Below are 10,873 nucleotides of genomic sequence, written 5' to 3'. Positions count from 1 at the left end.
ATTGTTTAGCCTGCAGAAGAGAAGAATGAGGGGGGATTTGATAGCTGTTTTCAACTACCTGAAAGGGGGTTCCAAAGAGGATGGCTCTAGACTGTTCTCAATGGTATCAGATGACAGAACGAGGAGTAATGGTCTCAAGCTGCAGTGGGGGAGGTTTAGATTGGATATTAGGAAAAACTTTTTCACTATGAGGGTGGTGAAACACTGGAATGCGTTACCTAGGGAGGTGGTAGAATCTCCTTCCTTGGAGGTTTTTAAGGTCAGGCTTGACAAAGCCCTGGCTGGGATGATTTAACTGGGAATTGGTCCTGCTTTGAGCAGGGGGTTGGACTAGATGACCTTCTGGGGTCCCTTCCAACCCTTATATTCTATGATTCTATGATTCTATTCCATCCTCCCCTCCTCCCCCACCCGTCCAGGGCTACCTTGGCAGTTATCCTCCCATTTGTGTGACAAATTAATAAAGAATGCATGGTTTCAGAGTAGCAGCCGTCTTAGTTTGTATCCGCAAAAAGAAAAGGAGTACTTGTGCCACAAGTACTCCTTTTCTTTTTAAAGAATGCATGAATTTGAAACAACAATGACTTTATTGCCTCTGCAAGCGGTGATCAAAGGGGAGAGAGGAGGGCGGTTGGCTTACAGGGAAGTAGAGTGAACCACGGGGGCGGGTTTTCATCAAGAAACAAACAGAACTTTCACACTGTAACCTGGCCAGTCATGAAACTGGTTTTCAAAGTTTATCTGATGCGCAGAGCGCCCTGTTGTGCTCTTCTAACAGCCCTGGTGTCTGGCTGCGCATAATCAGTGGCCAGACAATTTGCCTCAACCTCCCACCCCGCCATAAACATCTCCTCCTTACTCTCACAGATACTGTGGAGCACACAGCAAGCAGTAATAACAATGGGAATATTGGTTTCGCTGAGGTCTAACCAAGTCAGTAAATTGCACCAGCGCGCTTTTGAACGACCAAATGCCCATTCTACCACCATTCTGCACTTGCTCAGCCTATAGTTGAACAGCTCCTGACTACTGTCCAGGGTGCCTGTGTATGGCTTCATGAGCCATGGCATTAAGGGGTAGGCTAGGTCCCAAGGACAACTATAGGCATTTCAACATCCCCAATGGTTATTTTCTGGTCTGAAAGTAAGTCCCTTGCTGCAGTTTTTCCCACAGACCAGAGTTCCTAAAGATGCCAGTGTCATGTACCTTTCCCGGCCATCCCACGTTAATGTTGATGAAACATCCCTTGTGATCCACCAGTGCTTGCAGCACCACTGAAAAGTATCCCTTTCGGTTTATGTACTGGCTGCCTTGGTGGTCCAGTCCCAAGATAGGGATAAGAGTTCTGTCTATCGCCCCACCACAGTTAGGGAATCCCACTGCAGCAAAGCCATCCACTATGACCTGCACATTTCCCAGAGTCACTACCCTTGATAACAGTAGCTCAGTGATCGCGTTGGCTACTTGCATCACAGCAGCCCTCACAGTAGATTTGCCCACTCCAAATTGATTCCCGACTGAATCATAGAATACCAGGGTTGGAAGGGACCTCAGGAGGTCATCTAGTCCAACCCCCTGCTCAAAGCAGGACCAATCTCCAACTAAATCATCCCAGCCAGGGCTTTGTCAAGCCTGACCTTAAAAATATCTAAGGAAGGAGATTCCACCACCTCCCTAGGTAACACATTCCAGCGTTTCACCACCCTCCTTGTGAAAAAGTTTTTCCTAATATCCAAACTAAACCTCCCCCACTGCAACTTGAGACCATTACTCCTTGTCCTGTCCTCTTCCACCACTGAGAATAGTCTAGAACCATCCTCTCTGGAACTACCTCTCAGGTTCACAGGTAACCCACAAAAAAAGGCGCAAAATGATTGTCTGCCATTGCTTTCATGGAGGGAGGGAGGGGATGGGGGCCTGACATGTACCCAGAACCACCCTTGACAATGTTTTTTGCCCCATCAGGCATTGGGATCTCAACCCAGAATTCCAATGTGCGGCGGAGACTGCGGGAACTGTGGGATAGCTACCCACAGTGCAACGGTCCAGAAGTCGACGCTAGCCTCGGTACCGTGGATGCACTCTGCCGACTTAATGGTCTTAAGTGGGGACACACACAATCAACTGTATAAAATCGCTTTCTAAAAATTTGACTTCAATAAATTCGACCTAATTTCATAGTTTAGCCATACCCTGCCAGCTAATTCCTAAATTACCTGAAAAAACACTAGAATTTTCAGGTGCCTAAGTAGTCCCTGGAATCATGTTTAAAGTTTCCTCCCACCCTCCCCAAATCTGAAATGGTGCCACAGGTGAGCTAGGAGTGGCCAAAGGGCTGCAGGAGGGCCATGGGCTCTGGCAAGCTGCAGCCTACGTGTGACAGTGTGAAGCCTGCCTTGAGCCACATGCCACGCATCAGGCACCACAAGCCACAGCAGCAGCGCATATGCCATGCCACCCTTATTTCTGTGCTGCTGTGGCAGTGGCATTGCCTTCAGAGCTGGGTGCCTGGCCAGCACCAGCCAGTATCAGGCCGTCCTGCCCATGCTTAATTTGAGCCACAGCTGAGCTCTGGGATCTCTTTTAATACAAATTAAACACTGTGGGAGGCAATGGGGCCCAGAGGTGATGCGGTGGGGGAAGCCCAGGGAGCCAGGAGTGATGGGGTGCGCCAAAATACAAGTTCATCCAGGGTGCCACTTTCCCTAAGGCCGGCCCTGTGAAAGCCTCTGTATCCTATTCCCAGATCTTGTGAAGCAGCCCATCCACCCTGAACTGAGGCCAAATTGGAACCAGCGCCCTAGATATGAAAGGCCCAGTGTCCCATACCCTGATTCCCTTGAGCCAGCCAGCCAGTCCCCACCAACCTGAGGCCAAACTGGAACTGGTGCCCCAGATATGAAAGTCCCTGTTATCCTGTTCCCCAAACTCTTGATCTAACAATAAACCCTGAGCACAACAAAACAGCTTCACTAGTAACAGACTATTCCATTGTCGCTGCACATGGAAAGAGAGATGAGGAAAAGGAAACAGGGCTGTAAGAAGAGATGAAGGCTCATGGATTTTGGAGCACTTTGTAATGCGGGTTTCTAAAGCACCATGAGCCTCCCTCAATCAGAGTGACAAGGCCGCCTCATGAGCCTTTCTAACACATTAGGTTATGGAAGCGTGACGTACAGCTAAATGTTTCTGTTCCTGAACGTCAGCACTACGAATGCGACACCCTGTAAACCCAGCAGAGAGGGACCTCGGGGACACTTACAATGTTGTCATGAAGCGTGACAAATTAACAGTCAAGCTGAAACAGAAACTCTCTAATATCAACTCTTTAAATTAACTGTCCCCCATCCCCTACTCCTCAAATCAAACGCAGTGAGACAAGCCACTGCCCATAACGAGCCATCATTTGTGTTTCAATTACACCAGCATCCAGAGAGAGGCACCCTCTGCTCACAGCAAAGGAATGAAGAACAGTCACCTTCTGACTGGCCACGAATACTTTTCTTTAATATTAAAAACTGTTAGCAAGCGAATTTAAAGGTTGGTGAAAGGTGCCAGCTTGGCATTCCCCAAACATGGAGTCCTTCATTTATCATCAAAGCAGGTACAGCTGGGCAGTAGCAAAATAAACTTTCCCCCCAGTTGGTACATGGTCTGCATCAGTGTGCCTCAGTCGGTGGAATCCCTTGTAGGGGAAATCAAGAATTTAGTCTACATGGACCAGATTTTAAAGGTATTTGGGCACCTAACTCCCCACTGATTTGAAATCGGTGCCTATAGCCCATTTGGCCTTTGCATCTCTGCCAAGGCTGCCAGCACAGGAGCAGACAGTGGTGATAATCATAATGTGGAACTGGCCTGTGACAGGTTGGGTAACAGAAACCCCCTTGGGACTGCGACCTGATGTGCTAAGACTACCTCTGAGCCCATTTTCCCAGCCAGCTTGGGACTTCAGTACTTTGTCTTGCTGAGGCAGACATGCTAGACTGTTGCAAACACAGATCCAGGTCTGAATCATGTCCCCCGAAAGCTGCAGATTTAACTGAAAACGGCTTAGAAAGTGCTCCTGTCTCTAGCACCCAGGTACCCAGTTTCCAATGGGGTCCAAACCCCAAATAAATCCATTTTACTCTGTATAAAGCTTATACAGGGTAAACTCATAAATTATCTGCCCTTTTTAACACTGATAGAGAGATATGCACAGCTGTTTGCTCCCCCAGGTATTAGTCACTAACTTCAGTAATAAGCAAAAAGTGATTTTATTAAGAATAAAAATTAGGATTTAAGTGGTTCCAAGTAATAACAGACAGAACAAAGTAAGTTACCAAGCAAAATTAAACAAACCACGCAAGTCTAAGCCTAATACATTAAGGAACTGATTACAAATAAAATCTCACCCTCAGAGATGTTCCAATAAGCTTCTTTCACAGACTAGAGTCCTTTCTAGTCTGGGCCCAATCCTTTCCCCTGCGATCATATTTAAAAGTTGCTTTGGAATTTCTCTCAATTTGAATTCACAGCTGAAAAAAAAGCAGGCTAGACTCTCGCAAAGCGATTTAGCAATCTGCTCACTCAAACAGACCCACCTGAGGTTTTGCATTTCTAGAGCATGTGCCCTAGTCACAGAATGAGGGAAGTGAGAGATGGAAAGCTCTATTAGGCCAGGTGCTATCTTGTCCAGGTCCAGCATAGAGCACCCCAAAACTCGGGCATTTAAGGTCTCATCTAGGAGACCCCCCCGCAAGGTGTAGGTAAACCTCCCTGTAATCATCTATGATTCGGGTCTGAAATCTCTAGGGACTGAAATCCTAAGAAGGTTGTTTGCTCCCTCCACATTTCTGAGCACAGGCAAGGTCTTGTTTGCTTCGCATTAGTATTAATGATCCTGTGGGCTGCTTTTTGTAAGAGTCAGGATTTGCTCTGGTACCCTCAGCTAAAATTTCCTTTCCCCCCACTCCTCTCTGTTGTGCTCTACTTCAGAAGAGGCTGCATTTCATTGGTGAAATTAAATCCAAAGGGAAGCAAGATCCACACCTAGACATCATCACTCCCAATGCTAATTAACAACTCCCAGTGGCATAACTACCCCACCCAGAGCAGAAAAAAGCCAAGCCTACAGCAAAACTTAAAACACCACTGGAGAGATCCAAAACAATGAGTTAGACTGCTACAGGACTATCACACTAGCAGATACTTCACTACAGTAAAACATGCAAACCTGAGGCTGATTCTCAACAAATCAGTAACCATAAACTAGATGTGGAAACTGGGAGACACGGTTCCAAGCTTGAGAGAAGTGACAGTGTAGCCAACGTGACACAGGCGGCGAGATTGAGAGAGAGGCTTCATACTGCAATGTCTGAAATAAGAGGGAGTACCAGAGAAATTTCCTCAAAGTATCAGGAATCACAAAAGACTTCTCATCCCAAAGCTAGAGCAGCATTCCACTAGCACAGGACTGAACTGCAGTGGCAAATGGACACAGGATAAAAGTCCTAACCCGGTGTGATGCCCCCTCCTGGATAGATGGTATCTGCCTCGGAGACAGACTTGACAGCCATTCTCTTTTACACTTTGGCAATACTCTGTATATAGCTTGTCATGCCAATAAAGCCCTACTGAATTGAAAAATGCAGTTTGGTGATCTACATTCTGCCCAGCATCTCTCCTCCCCTGCCACCCAATGGCCAGCTCATTGCTGAGTGGTGGTAATGCCACATGACCAGCAGCTCCCCACTTCTCTCCCTCTCACTTCTCCTTCTGCTGCTGCTTTAGAAACAGCACAGCTTATTAGTGGACAATGAAGGGACTGAACAATCATATGCAATGGGGGGAGGGGGAGCAGGCCTTGGAGGAGGACAGGCAGTCATGGATTCTATAATAAACTGCTGAGTGTACCACTGCCCCCACTGGATGGACTCGAATGATTCAGACATGCTTCTTAGCCCCTGCACTGCTAGAAGCTGAGGGAGTCTCCTTTCACTCAAGTGTTAGGGGCCTGACCTTCTGGAGCAGGAGGAACTACGGGTACATCTTCACTGCAATTGGGACAACACACATAGGCATACCCAAGCTAGCTTGGATCGAACTAGCTTGCTACAAATAGCAGTGTAACTGCCGCAGCATGGCCAGCAGCATGGGGCTAGCTGCCTGTATATGTAGCTAGGGGCCAAGGCAGGATTGTCCTCAGCCAGCTAGCCCACGCTGCTGCAACTACACTGCTATTCTTAGCAAGCCAACTCAATTAAAGCTAGCTTGGATATGCCAACACATGCCTCCTGACTTCTGTGTACACATATTCTGAGTTCTAGATCTGCCTCTGGTGTGTGGCTCTGAGCCACCACTATGCACAGCGCAGGACCTCCTGGCGGTCACTAGCCACATGTTCAAATCCAGGCACCTCTAATACTCACGGCCCCATTTTAGATATTCAGAACCCGATCTTCAGAAGTGCTGAGCATCCCCAGCTCCAAATGGTGCCAGCGGGAGTTGTGGGTGCTCTGCAGCTCTGAAAATCAAGCCCAGGGTGCCCCAATATAAGAACCCAAAAAACAGAGTGTCCACCTCTAAAGGGATTTGTTACCGTGAATGGCTAGATAGACAAGGTGGGTGAGGCAATATTGGACCAACTTCTATTGGTGGGAGCGACCTGGGACAGACATGGCTACAACAACTCTGCATACAACAATGGCCAGAGAGACAGACAGGCATGGGGAGACAGCTGCCAACAGGGGAGGTCTACATCCAGCCCTGATGACTCAGAGCACAACAAGGGGGACCAGCAGACAATCAGGCCACACCTGGATGCTGGTATTACAGACCTAATCTTTGGTCCCTTTCATCTTGTCTTCTGTTTCATGCTCCCTTGTCCCTAATCAAACCCTCTGTACTTACTAAATAAAACCTTCCGCGGCTTCATCTCCCAGGGAGCACGCCGTGGATGTGCTTCCCAGTTCAGCCAGCGTTCAGTTGCCTGACAGTGGATGTCATTTCACTGTCGCAGCAGATTGGATTGGAGCAGAAGCTCTGAGCAGAGATGGCTTCGTGCACGTTACATTAGACAGCGATGATCACTGGAACATAAGAGCTAGCGTGAGCTCTGAAGAGCTGCTGCTGGAAATCTGGATGGGTTACTTTGGTAACACAAGTTTCAGAGTAGCAGCCATGTTAGTCTGTATTCACAAAAAGAAAAGGAGTACTTGTGGCACCTGAGAGACGAACAAATTTATTTGAGCATAAGCTTTCGTGAGCTACAGCTCACTTCATCAGATGCATTCATCGGATGCATTTCTGGTAACACACTGAAGGGAAACAATTTGAGGGGGAGGAGGGCTCACAGACCTGGTTATGATAAACATCTACAGCTAGGAGTTTTAAATGATAAGACTGAAGAAAGGAATGATTGAAAAGACAGCATAGATTGGGGGACTGAGAGACCCCCAATTTGAGAGACTGAGCTTTTCACCACTAGAGCATCAGTTCCAATATTGTCTCACATGCGGGAGAAGGACAAGGAATGGGTCTTTCACCTCTAGGACACTGGTTCTGATCCAGCCACACATGGGGAGCACTGGCTGGATGGCTGGCTCTCTCTTGGGAGGCAGGGAATGGGACAGGGGGCCTTTCCCCTCTAAACCAGTGGCTGCATCTGGCATCGTGTCAGAGGTGTTTGGTTAGTTTAGGGAGTAGGATGAAGAGCCTTCCACAACTACAACAGCAGTTCTAATCCAGCCCCGGGTTAATGGCTTTTCTACGACCCCCCGCAAATATTAAAAGTATTTTAAAGGCAGCTGGGTCTCAAGGGTGCCCATGATGAACAAGACTAGCGGATGTCTTCAGCTTTCCTGTATCTTTAATAGGGTGAAGAGTCAGGCTGCACTTCACTCTCTATATCAGGAGGCAATGAAGGTAACACTGGCTTTGATTTAACAAGGTGAGGCCTACACTAGACATTTTTATGTCTGGTATAACTTCCCACCCTCAGAGCTCCAGCAGTGTGCAGAAAGAACCCAGATTGCTGTGTATTAACCACCACTAGTTACACCACTGCACTAGGACCCAAGAGACCTGTCTTCTACTCCTGGCTCTGCCAGAGATCTACTGCATAGCTGTAGGCAAGCCGTCTAGCTAGATTGTTAGCTCTGCGACAGGGACTATCCCTCGCCATGTGTTTGTACAAGGTAGCACTGCAGGTGCTACTGTAATCATAATAGACTTGCTGAGAGCAGGTTAGATCAGCAGTCTGCAACCTTTTTTCATCTGTGAGCCCCTAAAAATTTTGGAATGGAAGTGCAGCCCCCTTTGGAAATGACAGACATAGTCGGCAGACCCCCCATGGACCACAGGTTGAAAACCATGGTTCTATGGCAGTGGTTCCCAAACTGGGGTTTGTGAACCCCTGGGGGTTTGCAAAATGTAGGGAAAAAAATTCCCTAATGGAGGACAGAGCTGTCCCTAGGGACCCCGGGCAGCATGGAGCCAGCAGCCCAGAGCCCCTGGACTTCCAAGAGCTAAGCAGATCAAAGCAATCATATCTATCACACTGAGGAGATTTAAATTTCAAGACTCCTTATAAGAAATGGAAAGGGAGGTGGATATTTTTGCTGTTTTAAAAATTGAATAGGCAGCTAGTATTGTTTTTTAAATGATTATAAAGAACAAGTTTAAGCTTTGTTGTAACGTGCATTGTTTGCCTGGACTGCTCAAGACCTGAATGCTTGTGTAGGAGGAACTCTGAGTTGGCTTCTTAAATACCTTCATGCTGTTTCACATCTGATACTCCTTGATGAAACATAGGAGTCTTGTCTAAAAACAGGCTTATTCAAAGTGATACAAGCTACGAAAGTGAGATCTTGGAAGAGTGTTGCTGTTTTCATAATGTAATAAAAATACTGTAATGATAAATAATAACTAATAATAAATAGTGTGTAATAAGCATGTCATAAAAACAAATTGTGTATTTCCAAGATCGCTGCTTTTATAATTTATACTCAGGTAAAGGAGAAAATCCCTGGAAATATTCATTTTTAGGAGGGGGTTCACGAGACTTGACATTTCAGTGAAAGGTTGGTATTTGTACCAAACCTGGATGCAAACAGGTACAGTTTGGGAACCACTGCTCTATGGGAATGACAACCTTTCACAAAGCCCTTAGGCATAGTCTGTGGACCCCTGAAAACCACTGGGTTAGATGAATTTTATGGTGACTAAAATGCCCAAAACCTGTCCAGGACAATGTTGACACAAGAATAAAAGGGGATAAACTGGCCAGGAGCAAATCTAGGCTGGAAATGAGAAGAAGGTTTCTAACTCTAACCCGACCTTTTGGCCTTTCTCCTGTGGTTTACTCATCTGGAGTGGGCCAGATTTTGAAAGATCTGTCTCCTAGTGGGGGTCTAGGTGCCTGGGCTTAGCACAACCCAGGTCTGAGGTTGTCACGGTGCCGAGAGGTTTACAGAGAGGTTCTGGAACAGCATCCCAGTAGGAATAGTGGGGGCAAACAACCTAATAGTTTGAAGCTGGAGCTTGATAAATTTAAACGGGATATGACAGGGTGACCTGGGACAGCAAGGGACTGGACTCCATGACCCAGGAAGACCTTGTCAGTCCTATGTATGGTGGTGCAGGTGCAACAGCCAAAACAATGGCAGGGAATTTTAAGGGCCTGCAGCTCTCATTGACTTCAGCTCACCACTTGAAAACCAGGCCCTAAGAAAGTAGTGTAGACAAGGCCAAAGAGGCTGCAGTCTGGCCAAATGTCTAGTTATTTGATATGAACTTTGCATCCAGGTTTGGCACAAATTAGGATATAGCTAGTGGCAGGATTTGCAGAGGGCTGAGCACTTGTCACTCCTAGGAAGCCACGGGGTGCTCAGAGTTGGATCATCTGCACAGCAGGCAGCGCTAGGAAAGGGTTTGGGGAAATACCAGTCTCCTCTGGGTGGGGTGGGTGCCAGCAGACCCAATTCACTATCTGTTACCAGGGAGAGTCTCCGCACAGCACTTTTGCGCTGCTATTTGTCACTGGGTACTCATCATTCACCAAAAGCTCTTTGAAAAAAAACAAACCTGTATTTAGGAAACTGACTACATAACTGGAAGGAAAAACAGTCTAACAGAGCAGGTGAAAAAGAGAGTCAAGGTCCCATTCACAGCTCTGTTAGGGAAGTGGGACCTAGGGGGTTAGAGCAGGGGGCTGGGAGTCAGGACTCCTGGGTTCTATCCTTGATTCTAGGAGGGGGCTGGGGTCTAGGGGGTTAGAGCATGAGACTCTGTTCCCCTGCCCTTTGCCCTTTACCCAAGAGGGAAGCAGGTGTAAAGTGCTACCATTCTCCTCAGGTGGGTTTTACACCGTTTGCTTTGGGGTAAATGACTGCACCCAGCCCAGAGCAATAGAGAATTAGGAGTTCTGTTACTAAGCCACCACTAAGTAGCTGTGCTTTTGGGGAAATCACTTCCTGTCTCTAGACAACCCATCTGCGCTCTGCTCCTGCTCCCTGGATTTAGTCCCTCTTCCTCCTCCTCTTCAAAGTCATTGGCCTCTTCCCAGTAAACTGTTCCCGCCCCTTAATGGCTGTTACCTGTTTTCAGCTGCCCCCCTCCACAACCACGCCCCAACCCACCTGCCCCACACACACCTTCCCCACCTCACACTTGTCCCCTTCCTCCCCACCCCAGCTGCTCACTTGCCCCCTTTTCCACCCATCCTCCAACTTCCACCTGCCCCGCCCCTACCACACATTGGCCCCACACTCTTTTACTTGCCACCTAACTCCTGACTCCCTCTCATTAGCTCCTGCCCTCTCCTGCACTTGACACCTTCTCCCATCCCTCCTCTCCTGCACCCACCCTCTCCCCTCACCTCACACGCACC

The sequence above is a fragment of the Caretta caretta genome, chromosome 26 (assembly GCF_965140235.1).
Source record: "Caretta caretta isolate rCarCar2 chromosome 26, rCarCar1.hap1, whole genome shotgun sequence".
Classification (NCBI taxonomy): Eukaryota; Metazoa; Chordata; order Testudines; family Cheloniidae; genus Caretta; species Caretta caretta.
This window is presented reverse-complemented; position numbering follows the sequence as displayed.